The 14,426-nt window shown below is 37.8% G+C and overlaps 1 protein-coding gene across 2 annotated transcripts in view; it reads left to right on the top strand.

Annotated features, from left to right (window-relative positions):
* Nucleotides 1-10,823: 10,823 nt before the first annotated feature.
* Nucleotides 10,824-14,426, top strand: part of fgd5a (FYVE, RhoGEF and PH domain containing 5a) — a 77,943-nt gene continuing 74,340 nt past the window's right edge. For both annotated transcript variants that reach the window (XM_067430863.1, XM_067430862.1), the window contains exons 1-2: nt 10,824-10,946; nt 12,471-12,589. The gene's annotated coding sequence lies outside the window, so the exon portion shown is untranslated. The remainder of the gene's footprint in view (nt 10,947-12,470; nt 12,590-14,426) is intronic.

The following is a 14,426-nucleotide window of genomic DNA, read 5'->3' as shown; positions in this document are numbered from 1 at the left end:
TCTATTCCTCAATCAGCTTGTTGTTTTCACCTGTGCCTCATTAAACTGAGAGTTAGCACAAGGGCTGTGTGCAGAATACTCTCTTGTGTGGATACTTAGGGTACTTTAAAATGACAATGATGTACTAAAAGCGAAAATGTTTTTTTTTTTTTTGTACAGATGAAAACGTTATCAAAGCAATCCCTGTTCACACGGCTCCATGAAAACGACCAATAACACGATTATGCCTGCCAAGTTGGTGATGCCACATTGTAAAGAAAGATCATGCCCATAGACTGTAATGTAATTTTTAAATAATTTTTAATTCATAACTAACATATCTTTTTCTTGCTGCCAGGATTAACATGTATGTGCTTTTGAAAACTCCCCAAGCTTTGGGCAGAAGTCACTCAGTGTGTCTGAAAGAGCTTTGATCAACAACAACAAAAAATCTTTCACAAACAAAAATGTAATACAATTTTAAAACAGGTCAAAAACCTGTTTGTTATACACACATTTATATTATTATTTTGCTCTTAATTCGTTTAGCTGTTAAAGTAATAAAGTAGAGGTAGACATTAGGATAGTTTTTTGTGAATTATTTTTTTTAATGGTAAAAGTCTGATTGATTATAGTTATTTACTTAATTTTGACAAGTCAGTTAAATTAATAGATTCGACACACTCAACATTTGAACGTTTGGGGTCAGTAAGATTTTTTTTTTTAAATAAGTGAATACTTGTATTTAGCTAAGATGCATTAAATTGATCAGATGTGACAGTATATATATATATATATATATTACAGTTACAAAGATTTGTTTCAAATGAATGCTGTTCAGTTCAACTTTGTATTCATCAAAAAATATGGAAAATATGATAATGTTTAAATTAATATATAAAAATGTTTCTTGAGTATCAAATCATCATATCAGAATGATTTCTGAAGCATTATGTGACACTGAAGACTGGAGTATTGATGCTGAGAATTCAGCTTTGCCATCACAGGAATAAATTACATTTTAAAATTTATTAAGTTAAAAATATATTTTAAATTGTAAACCTATTTCAAAATTTTACTATTTTTGTTAATTTTTTTGGCAGTGTAAGTGACTTCTTTCCAAATATATATTTTTAAAAAATCGTATTACGAACACAAACCTTTAAATATTATTGTGAATTGATTTATTTATTTATTCATTAATTAATTTGTTTATGAATTTATTTATTCAGTCTTTCATTCATTCATGAAAATGTATCGTCTCTTAAGAAACTAAAGTGTTACCTGTTTTCTAATGTACTGCTTTTTTTAAAATAGCCTGACTTAACCTCTTCAACTTATAATATATATTTAAAAGTGTCGGAGATGTTGTTCATGCTTCTGAGAGCGTTCTTTTAATATGTTGTGGTACATTCTCTTAAATAGATAACTTGGTGTTTATTCACCAGCTGATGTGGACTGACTGGAAGACAAGCCCATGTGTTTGATTTGCAGTGGCCAGATGACATACGTTTACACACATGGGAAACCTATTCTAACTATTAGATAGATTAGCACAGTAAGGAGAGATCATCAACCTGGCCCCTAGAGAGCTCAAAGCAAATCCAGTGCCAGCGTGCAGGATTTCCTCAGTGGCTCATGACATATTCATTATAGCACAATTGTGAGGACCTTTGATTAAAATCAATCCTTTCCATGGCACACACTTCATTTGGACCATTTTCCCCAAGCATAGGTGTTTCTCAACACCAATCAATGAAGTGATGGATGGTAGCTGTTGTAGTTAGGGAAAATAAGCAGCTGGGTTAATGCACACGCACACATACACATGCGCGAGAGGGAGAGTTCCCATGACTGAATGATCCTGCCGTGTGTCACTGTCATGCTGCATTGCCCAGAGTGATTGCCAACTCTGACGTGCCTATGCTTATAGCAATAACAGCCCTAAATGCCCAGGAAATTAAATGCTCCACAGAGGTAATAAGGAGAGTAAATCCAAGGGCTCGTCGCTACTGGGAGGGTGGGTTGAGGAAGATAATATTTCATATTACCTCAGGCAAAAGAGAAAGCATTTATGCGGAGGTGTATTACTGAGTCTGTTTTTTTGTGCATCATTTAACACTTAGTGGTGTAGGCAATTATGTTCTGAATCTGTGCACCTGTGTAAAGTGTATTTTAAATTCAAACATGGAATTTACTAATTCATGAAAAAAGGACATTATTTACCATCTTCATGCATATTCCTGTTCTTATGGTGATACATACTATCGGTTAATGTTAAATGTTAATGTTAAAAAAATCTTAAAATAATCTGACTCCACACTCAGACAAAAAAAAGGAACAAAAGCTGTCACTGGGACGGTACCTTTTCAAAAAATACACATTTGTACCTACACTGTAAAAAGAATTCAGGTCTCCAATTGAAAATGTTCAAGTGACTGATCACATGGCCGAACTGAATTTCTGTGAATTAAATTGCATCAATTCGGTCAACTAAAAAATGTATCAATTCACAGAATTTCTATTCAGCCAACTGAAAAAAATTAGATGTTATCAGAAAATTTTCAATTGGAGACATTTTTTTTTTTTTTTTTTACAGTGTAAAGAGTGTATATTAGTCCCTCTAAGGTACATATTGGGTCCAAAAGTGTACATATTAGTACCTACTTCTAAATTGTACATATTAGAACGTTTTTGAAGGGTGCTGTCCCAGTGACAGCTTTTGTACCCCCCCTTTTTTTTGAGAGTGCATTTAGGTATTTTTCTACTTCACAATTCATTCGTCACTTTACAGAATTACAGTTTTTCTCAGTCGCTTTGGTGCATTTCTCACATCAATATTTATATTTGCACAACAGTTAATGCAGTTCTCAAAACAATTAGTACAAACTGCAAAACCTAGTTGATAACCTGCAAAAGCGTGTCACTTGCTAAAAACGGATAGCTCTTTCCTCAAAAGCAAGTATTCATGTCAATGAAAGTGTCAGTGTCATCAAGATGAAAAGCCCTGACACCATTGTTTATGAACAAGATAGTTTTTATTATATGACAGTTTACTCTGTCATTTTTTTCCAATGCAAAAAAGTCAGATCTTGGTGACACTACCTGAAAATGTTCAAGACAGAACTATATACTATTTGCACAGCCATTTGAAAAATACAATAAAATTACACATTACTGTATTTAGTGAGGTAACTACAAGACACTGAATATGTATGTTTCCCATTTTTCCATATGCTCTTTGCAATTCTGTTGTTCACAGCATTGTGCAAAAGAAAAAATACACCCTAATTTACAACAAACAAGCTCCCTTTGGGTAGAGCTGTGCACAACTGTAAACAATATTGCAGTACATGTTGGAACTGAACATACAACATACATACTACTGTAATCATTCATGCACATCCAGACTTTCCTCTCTGTCTGGCCACATAATTTCATCTACATCACAGTCAACAATGCAGCGAGGAAAGTATCTAGTACACTCTAAAAAAAATAACGGTGTTATATAGTACTACAAGTGGTTCTTTGGCTTGTAATCATAGGGGAACCACTTGTGATTTAGGGGTTCTACAGCAGTTCTTCACCAGTTCTTTGGGATGATTGAAGTGCTATATAGCACCACTGCTGTACAAAGAACCTTTCAAGCCCCTTTAAAGGTTCTTAACACACCAAAGAACTACTTTTGGTGCTGTTTAGCACCATTATTGAGGAAGAAATAAAATGTGATATGGCACCTATGGGTTCTACATAGCACCATTTGACAAAGGTGCTATAGAGCACCTGATATGGTGCTATTTGGCACCAAAAGTGGTTCCCCTACAAGAAAGAGTGTAAATGTGTAAAATTAGCTTCACAGATTTTGACAACTAGTTCAACATTTTTGTATCAAGCAATGAAATGAGGACTATTAGTTTTATATGGAATGACTATTCAGCATTCACAAGCAGACTTAATTTTGACTGACATGACATAAGCAAATGATAATGTTATAAAACAGCAGAGAGTTGTATGAAAGCAGTTGATGCACGTCCAAAAGCATTTGCAATTTGTTGGAAGGAATGAGAAACTGTATGATGTGCACAAATGAACGTTATGGAGGTTGAACTAACTGTTGTGCAAATGTAAATAGGCTAGTGATGTGAAACCAAAGCGACTGAGAAAAACTGTAAAATGGGTTTTCAAACAGCAATTAACATTGACTTTCTTTGACAGTGTATGATTATAGGTGATTTTGGATTTTATTTTGGGTATTTTCTAACACTCTTTGGTCAGTCACAAAGACATACAGACAAGATAGTCAGGTGAAGAGTCTGAATCGGACTTCAAGTTTTCAACGAGGAGAATAAACTGGAACATGCCATGCAACACCAACAAAAAGGAACAATATAACATCAAGAACGGACAACGAGTGGATGGAAGTGAGTTTCAAGGGAGTGAAGATGATGAGGACCAGGTGCAGGGAATCCAGGGAGAGATGATGAGGAAGTGAGTTCAGGTGTGAGACAAGAAAGATCTTGGGAAATTGAGTCTGGGATAGGCATGGATTGTAACAGACATATGCATCCGAAACCTGGTAAATGCTGCCTTCGGAGGACACATTTGAAGGCAGGAAGGCATCAAGCAACATCTGAATCTAATGTTTGCTTCACTTCCTGTCTCCTGAGAGACCTTATGGATTTTTGAAGGCAGCATACATGTGTTCTTCGCTGCCTTTGGTATCCCACAATCCTGTGCTTTCCATTCAGTGACAGTTGAGCTGGGGGAAAAAGTTGGCGTCCGAAAGTTGCATTTGCTGGTCAGTTATATTTATATTCTGGGCCATTATTTTCCACTTCAAAAATTCCACTTTCCACAGCGAGAAATGACTAATTCGGTTTAGTTCTCACCATTTTGCTGTAGATCATTAAAGTATTGTTACAGTCTGTCCGAAATCAGTTTTGTGAGGTGCCTTCATGCACAAAACACTGCCTTACAAGCCATTGTCTGATAAGGCAGCGAAGCAACGAGTCAGCTGCCTAGGTTTTCAGGCGCAGCCGGGCGAGATAGATAGATAGATAGATAGATAGATAGATAGATAGATAGATAGATAGATAGATAGATAGATAGATAGATAGATAGATAGATAGATAGATAGATAGATAGATAGATAGATAGATAGATAGATAGATAGAAAGCATGCATAAAATCAATCTAAAGTCAAAAACATCATACCTTCGTTTCATTTCACTATAGGCTATACATTTTATTTATAATTTTATCTTTAAACCAGGAACAAATATCTCTTTAGGTTAATTGTTAGCAAGAGCTGGCATGATTAATCCGTATAAATAGTATACGAGTGTGCAATCTTGTGGAATGTATACGGACAAATGAGTTTTGGCGTGCATATGGTACGTGGTTTTTCGCGTGCATATGATACGCACTTTATGGCGTATTATACGTACGAACCCCTCACCCACCACCCTAATCCTACCCAAGAGCGTGTCATATAGACGCCATAAAGTGCGTATCATATGCACACGAAAAACTTTGTAGCATTTGCACGCCAAAACTAATTTCCACGAGATTTCACACTCGTACTATTGATACGCATTACCATGAGATCGTGTTGGATTAAAACACACAGGCCCTGGAAGAAACAGTGTGAAACATGGTTAATGTTCCCAGTGTTTTGATGCATTTGACAGAAATGCTTTGGAGAACATCAAGTGTCTTATCGCAGACCAGTTTCCTGCCATGAAATGATGCAGCCAAAAAGGAGCCTTCACACTCCATTTGCAGACATCATAACAGGACACCACAGTTATCTTTCGTCTGTCTCTCCTATCTGTTCAGTGTCATGACTGATGACGTTCAACACCAGTGGAGACAAAAGGCTTTTGGCTTTCTCTGTGAGCACCACGACCCACTAAATCATCACAGCAGTGGATGTGGAGGATCATATGAGTCTGGCTCAGTGTGGGTATTGAGTGCTGAGTTTGTGAATACTACAGTGCTCCTGTCAATTTTATGATCACTGTATGAAACTATAAAACATCAATGGTCAGTGTAAAAAGAATGCTGTAAAGTAGGGCTGATCTCTGTAATATTTATAAGTATTACACATTGGATTGTAATCATAGATCACTGTCAGAGGCAACAGTTAGTGCAAATCCATAAACGCTTGCTAGATTACACCCGTGAACCCCTACAAGGTTGTTATCTCGCTCTCCTTTTAGCAAATAGCCAGGAATAGGAGGTGCTAAGCCTTGTTCAGCCATGTTTTCTTTTGTTGTAACTTTCTACCAATAAACATCAAAATTCAATAAAGTTGTCAAAAAAGAAAAACATTACTGGTGTGCATCTTGAGACAATGCAATGGCACTGACATATTTTAAGATATGCCAGTGCAAGTTGAGTTCAGTTAAAGCAGCTCAAACATGACCGGGCATTAATGTTTTCCTTGACATCTTGCGATTTTGGGGCACATGAGTTCCTGAACGTGATGCATGATGACATAACCTTGCCTGATAGATAGTGTGGGTTTATTATGCTTTAAGAGCACTGCATAACCTAAAGACTTTATCTGGTTATGCTTTATTAGATTTAACTATATAACCTCTGCAGAAAGAAGCATCTCCACAACCTTTCCTTTTAAGGAAACAGTATTTTCTCTGTTATGTTTGCGATGAAAAAAACAAACAGTTAAAACATAAAAAAATTATGCTTTTGCACTAAAAGGAATACTAAATGTCAAACGAATGTATCCTTTATTAAACTGCTGGTGTCAGCCGTTTTAAATACAAATGAATAAATGATGAAAATAGACTTAGGAATTCCAGATTTATTTTTTACAACAGAAGAATATTGGCCATTATGAGCAGATGCAAATAGAAGCATCCAAAATGCATACTTTTTGAGAAAACTACTAAAATATTCATATTTAATGGCTTTTGATAGTGGCTTCAAGGGTAATGCAAAATTTACCAAAAAACATCTTAAATATGCTTTGTCCTGCAGTGGATAAAATCATAAGCTGGATGGCCAGATACGGTCATTAATCACTTTAATCATTATATCATTATATCCCCACTAGCCAGCCACAGTATTTAGAAAATGTTGAATTTTAAGCGCCCATGTGGTGATGGCTTAAATCATAGTCATGGCATTTTAATCTTTTTTTTTTCATGTCGAGGTGAAATACAGGTCAGTGTTGAATCACAGCAAATCTGTGCAAATCCCAGTTTTGTTTTATCTTTCCTTTACAACACAAATATTTTATTCCCTCAAATGTGTGTCACTGTGGAATATCTAAAATATTATTTCAGTCATGCAACCATAATCCTGTAATATCCTATAATTCTCTTCTGTGCTTTTCAATAATGTACCACAAACAACATCCACAGATTTGCTAAACATACATCTTTAATGCTCTGGTGATAACGCTAAATATGTGTAACTCAGTGCCATTGTAGTAGCCCAGGAAGCAATGGGCGTCATTTCACCATCTCATTAACATAGACCCGTTATAGTCCGGCTATGTGTAATCCGCCACTAGCAAAAATAACCTTAAATTTGGTTACGTATTGTTTTTGCCAAAATAACGATATTCCATTATGTAAGCAAAGTCAACAGTTATTACAAGGTGTTTGGTTTCATTTCTTTGACATGCTCAGGTTCTAGATGACTAGTCTATTCTTGAGCTATGGTTAGACATCTATTACATTTTCACTGATTGGCCAAATTTTGCCTTGTTATCAGCTGTGTTCGGACAGCCTTTAAGCAAGTCTTCCAATCTTTGGCAGCATATTTTGTCAAGTAACCATTCAGTGTTTTATACAATACAGATTGTTTTAAAGCAGCTTTACAGGGATTAATTGGAAAATAATGATTCAATGATGCAAACAGAATTCAGTTCTGCTGTTAAGCAGCTCTAAAAAGAAAATAGTTAAGTCATTATTCAGTTGAAATCAGTTCCGTGTTGATTCAATTCAGTTCATTATCAGTCATGATCCAGCTCAGTTCTGTTCTCATCCAATAGTGTCAGTGCAGTTAAGTCTATACTATTAAGTGTCTCCAACTTAGCAAGCCAAAGGACGACAGTGGCAAGGAACCCAACCTTCACCGTTGACAGAAATGGAGGAAAAAAAACTTGTGAGAAACCAGGCTCAGTCAGGGGACCAGTTCTTCTCTGGCCAAGCAAATTTAGTGTGGTTTAATTCCAGGCTGCATCACAAATCAGATTATGGTTTGATATCATTCAATATTTCATCCAGTTTCTTTGCTTGAAGGTCAGGATAGTGCTCGCTGAAGTTGTGTGTAAAGGTTCAGTATGTGCTAGAATCAGGATGGAGTTAGTTTACAGCAGATCAATCTATAGGAGCTATATATTAGTTCCACTCCTCATTTTCACGTTTGTTGTCTGTTCTCATGAAGATTAATACTGTAGGTCACACAAAATATTTTAACAATAAGTTACCTGAGTTACTTGAGTTAACATTTCTGAGAGTCGACAACCTTTATTCAAACATTATTAAAATATTTTGTAAGCATATTGGGTAATTGTGTGTGTTTTATTTTCATGATTTATCATATTTTTTATGTGGGTCAGATACAATACAATTTTCAGTTTCTATTTATTAAACCAATTTCCTTCATTGTATTAACTCAAATGTTTTTATTTTAATAAAAAAAGAATCACGAGCGGGCACAAAGAGGTGACGTCCTCAAGCGTGGAGAAGAAAATGCTGATCCAGAATCAGAATCCGGAGGCTGAAATAAATTGAACAGGAGAAACAGCAACAGCAGGACGTCCGTCTCTGTGGTATGTACTGTATTTAGTGGCCTGTCAACATTTGTGTGTTTTTACTCGCAGTTTATGAGGACATGATTCGGTTTATGGACTATTGTATGCGACTAAACCTTAGCAGTAGCAAGCAAAACGGTTTTGCACGTCAGACTAGTGTAACGTTATACATAGAACAACAATGGAGTAACCGTCAGTGCATTTGAATGACGAAGCACGCTTTGTGAGAACGCTAGGTTTATGTTTGGGTGGTTTTACAATAAACAAACTGACACCTATATTGGTCAGCTAAACAAATGTATGTAAACACACACCATAGATCGCGTGCTCCATTAATAAATTTACTAATGTTATACACGATCGTGTTGTTTACTGATGTTTACTTACGCGACGATAGCCAACAACAGACATTTGAAGCAGTTTTACTCACCTCCTGCTTTCAAAGCAGGACCGTGAACCTTTATCGTTGGGACCGCTCCGTCAAAAACACACTTCTTTGGTAACTGTTGAAATCGTGAAGTCCTGTGACAGCAGTGACCGTGGAGATCCACTTTTGCGACACGACCGAAGCTTATGTTGTGACGCTTCCCGTCATGTCTGCGTTCAAATCGGTTCAAATGTAGCGCTGCCTTCCCGGAATGCTGTGCTGAAGCGTTGGAGTCACTTGATGTCATGTCACCCATAGGCATAAAGTGGAGCGCGGTGCGACAGACGTCCCAGCAAACACGCCAGTGTGGGCTCATTGTGGGTAAGTGTGGGTTTTCTGTGGGACAGTGTGGGCAAGGGCAAGCCCTTTGGGGCCCCATGTGGGCTAACTGTGGGCAAGCCCACTGTTGGGCTTGCCCACAGAAAACCCACACGGGCCCCCAGTGGGTTAGCCCATGCGGGGCCCATAGCGGCTGTGCCCGTTTGGGCCCCGTTTGGGTTTAGTGTGGGCAACCCACCGTGGGCTTTCTGGGGGCTAAGTGACGGCTGCCCGCGCAGGGCCAGTGCAAAGGGGCCAACGTTTTGCCAATGAGCAAATTCTCTGGGGCCCTGCACGGGCAGCCTCCTGGGGGCCCTTAGGCTAGCCCTAAGTGGGCCCTTAAAGGACCAGTGCAGGCTTGTTTGCAGGGTAGCCCACAGTCAGCTCACTGTGGGCCCACATAGGCCAGCCCACACTTTGGGCTGTCCCACTGGGGCCAACATGGGCCCCACAAGTGCCTCGCATTTCGCGCCCATGTGGGGCCCACAGTGGGCTGCCCGTGATGGCCCCATATGGGCCAGCCCACAGTCAACCCACACTTTGGGCTGTCCCACTGGGGCCCCACATGGGCCCCACAATGTGGGGCCCACACGTACCCCGCATTTCATGCCCATGTGGGGCCCAAAGTGGGCTGCCCGTAAAGGCCCCATATGGGCCAGCCCACAGTCAACCCACACTTTGGGCTGCCCCACTGGGGCCCCACATGGGCCTCACAATGTGGGCCCCACACGTGCCCCGCATTTCACGCCGGTATCTGGGCCCACAGTGGGCTGCCCGCAGTGGCCCCATGTGGGCCCCAAAGGAGCATGTTTGCTGGGGTGTTGCACGGACTAGTGGATCTGCTGCACCTGAGAGCAGTGTTTATGGGCGGCGTACATCTAGTTACGCGCGCGCGCACCCTTCCGGGAGAAGAGCCGTACAGCCCACAAAAGGGCCTTCCGCTCTATCGATGTCAAGCGGACCCATACTCGAAAAAAACTCTCCGAAACTTGTGAGAAACCGGAAGGAGTATTTTTGACACAGAAATACTCCATCAAATGTCCATCTTAGTTTTTGAGCTTTGTCTATGTTTAGTAGGGATGCGCAGTATACCGGTACTGGAAAAATACCGGTATATATTTTATTTAAAATGGTACGATATCATGATTTTGCACATTTCGGTATATGCTGCTTTTCCGAAGTTCACCGCTAGATGGCAGCGCGCTACCCAAACTGACCCGAAACAACCCGCAAATGTCACAACAACATAGACGAACAAAATGGATAAAGCAGTTGAATCTCACTCAAGATGCCCACAACGAATTAACAAAGAGAGGAGTAGAAGTGAAGTTTGTAATTACTTTAATTACTTATAAAATTGATGAAGAACCATCAAACCTAGCCAAGAAGCATCTGTCACTATCCTGAATTTAAGACTTCTTAAGAGATCGACAGGTCAGTGAATCATTCAAACCATCTCATTTAGACATTCATTTACTTTTACACTGATCAACGCACATACATAGCCTAACATAAGATCTAATATCACAAAATCTGCAGCATTCGTTTCAAACAATGACATTACATCTAAATTTTATTTTTTATGCGTAAGTTACTATATATTGCATTATTTACATTCGCGTTAGACACAACCGACTGTGTTTATGTGAATACTCACTAAAGACGGACATTTTTACATAATTCTGTGTATTTGACTGTTTAAGGAAACTTAATTTGTAATGTGCGAGCTCTAAGTTAGAGGCTTGTGTGTGTCGTTGTTATCAGCTCATATCTCCTGTAACTCTTATTACGAAATCCCGAGAGGAACGTGAAATGTTCGGATAATGCAGAATATGCTTTAGTGTAGGTGAGATGTCTTTTGAAACCAGAAGAAATTTGCTAATTTTGAGAGATTTTTGCTGAAATTATTTCTCACAGGATTTTTTTTAAATGACTGATTTGATGTGATAAGCTTTGCTGATTACTTTACTAATAAACATTTGTGGTAATTTCCCGCTTAATAAACTCCAAACTTGCATAATTGTACTTATTCGCGTGCAATATACCCGCGATAATATCAGACCGTGTATCGATTTAATATCGGTACTTCGGTATTAGATTGTGGTACCGTACCGAAGCCAAAATTGTGGTATCGAGCCATCTCTAATGTTTAGTATGGGAATCCAAGTCTTTAACAGTGTAAAAAGCTCAGTATGCATGAAACAACATTTCACCCCCTTTTAAATGACAATATCCTGGCCAGACTACTGTTTTCAGTGATATAAGTATCTGAAATTAACATGATTTCTTAATGTCTAGTGACATATCTGGGTCATTTTAATTAATTAATTGAAATACATTTCTTACACACAGTTTCTTTAAGGCAAACAGGTTACTTACTTTTTTAAGTTAAACCAACAATATTTTTTTTACAGTGCAGTCATCACTTGTTTGCAAAGACATTTTATTTATTTTTTTGCTCTTAGTGCTATGATCTATTTCATAAAATCAAATATAGAATACTATGTCATAATATATAATACACTTAAAAATATTTAAATCTGTTTTAAAGATCTACACATTACAATATTCAATATATGGAAAAATCCTTTAAATTAAACCAAGTAATGATCAAATTGTATATGTGGCAAGCTGCGAGGCGAGGGACTGTGAGAGCGATAATATATTATATTAAAGCGTCTTTGGTCATGGTTTCTACAAAATGAGTATGATTTCATTGATAGGCGATGCACAGACATGGTCAGTGTCCTGGTTAAAATGGCTTATTTCTCTGGACTTAAACATTCTTGTAAAAATTTGGGGTAATGTGAGTACACGACAACAAAATATGTAACATTGTTCTAGTGGTTTTTGGATATTGTAGGCTAATGCAAAAATCTTACATAATGTGCCTTTAAATTGTCATAATACATTCTTTACAAACTGTACTGCTCTTCTGCTTAATTTTATACATCACAGCATCATAACACATACGGTGGATTGATGTGAGCAGAAAGGGAAGAGGAGACATACGCAATCATATCCCCACAGTAAAGACATTCTGAGCTCCAGCTCACTGCGGACGCTTTATTCAGCAGGTAATTAAAACCATGCTATCTGTCTGAGACATCTTCACATACTGCAACACAGATAGAAAGCCATTCATTTCCCCTTTGTGCACTCCACAATGTTATGGAGACATTGTTGATACATTAAAGATGGAAAAAAAGCTTTTTTTCATATGTACTCATGATTCTTGAGTGCATGTTCTGAAGATTCTGTCTTCATTCACAGTTTTTACCCCAAGCCTAACCCTGAGATCATGAAGTGGCATAATGAATGATGCATTTGGGTACTAATGAATTGCCCTAGTCCTCCTTCCCATCATTGGAGATGCTAATAATACAAATAAAAAACCCAGTAAGTTTGAAATGCAATGCTTTATGTAGCTGCATAAACAAAAGCTGGAACTGAGAATGGAGGTTCAATATCAGCTCAGTGGACAGTATGCCTCGAGAATGGTTTGTGTGCTTTTATGGGTTCTTCTCCCCTTAAGCATTAGAAGGAAAACATTATGAGTCTCATAAAGTCATGCTGTTGTTATATATTGTGAGAGCCCCTACAGTGTTTTAACCAGTCTAGACAGGCTCACAAGCTGTTCTAAGAATTGGAAATAAAACAAGAGCAGTGCATTTAAGTTATATGGTATCAGAATTCTCCCCTCTTTATGAATGCATTCGCTCAGCAGCAGTTCTTTTTGGAGTGCTTAAGGAGAGAAAAGGTTCTTCATAATGTAGTCGGGTTAGTTTTAAGGACTTTCTTTTGCACCAACAATGTTGTATATTTATACTTTTTATGTATTTATTGACTGTTTATATTTTTGTTTTCATCATTACCTCCCTTATGTTCAAATTTTATTTTATTTTTCATAAATATAAAAAAAACACAAAAAACAGGAGTTTTAAAGTTCCCCCAAAACTTAAATTCTGCATCACTTATTCACCATCATGTCATTCCAAACCTGTATAACTCTCTTTCTTTTAATGGAACAGAAATCTTGAAGAATTGCACCGATTGCTTATTCATACAGTGAAACTGAAGCCATGGGCTCACCTTAGTTTGGGTTGATATCAGGATTTTCAGTTTGTTCCAAACCATAGACCATAGTTCTTAACACACAGCTATAAAATGTCTTTATAAAAATTGGACACATCATTTGGATCACTTCTATGGTGCTTTGATTTCCCATGCATTAATCAGTGTAATTTTAGTATTATTAATATGTTGTAGTTTTTAATCATTATTTAAAATTTATTAGCTTTTATTTTTTGTTTATTTTAAGTTTTCATAAAAAAGTGTAGTTATTATTATTATTATTGTTAATTTTTTTTTAGTTTAAAGCTACACTATGTAACTTTTCCATCTGCTAAAGGGCGCCTATCCAAAACAAAGGCGTAGTTTGATGACGGCGAGTTTGAGCGCAGAATCTTGGGACATGCGGTCTACGTTGGTTGAAAAAAAATTAGGCTAGTACTAGGCTAGGGCTTGGACTTTGGGCTAGGCAGAAATCATGTTCATGGATGAGATTATTAATGTTAACTGTAGGGCTGAATGTTGAGGGAGTTGAGCAAGGCCGCTGGAGTGATTATTGCGCAACACAAGGCTCGCGAGCAACGAGACTTTTATTATGACGGGACACTGTCACGGGCGCCATTTCCGCTTTTCCAGTCATGGGTATGAGGTAACGCAGGTCTTTTTATCATATCAGATGCATCTTATTATTTGTTTAAAATAGGGCCGGGACTTTAACGCGTTAATTAAGATTAATTAATTACGCAAAAAAAAAAAAAATTAACCACACTTATTTTTGCACCGCGGAACGTTTTTCAATGAATGAGTTTCGACGGACCGATTATACTGGAACACCAACTAGCG

Source organism: Pseudorasbora parva, chromosome 22 (genome assembly GCF_024679245.1).
Source record: "Pseudorasbora parva isolate DD20220531a chromosome 22, ASM2467924v1, whole genome shotgun sequence".
NCBI classification, from domain to species: Eukaryota; Metazoa; Chordata; class Actinopteri; order Cypriniformes; family Gobionidae; genus Pseudorasbora; species Pseudorasbora parva.
The sequence above is the reverse complement of the archived record's forward strand: the minus strand, read 5'-3'. Positions and strand labels throughout refer to the sequence as shown.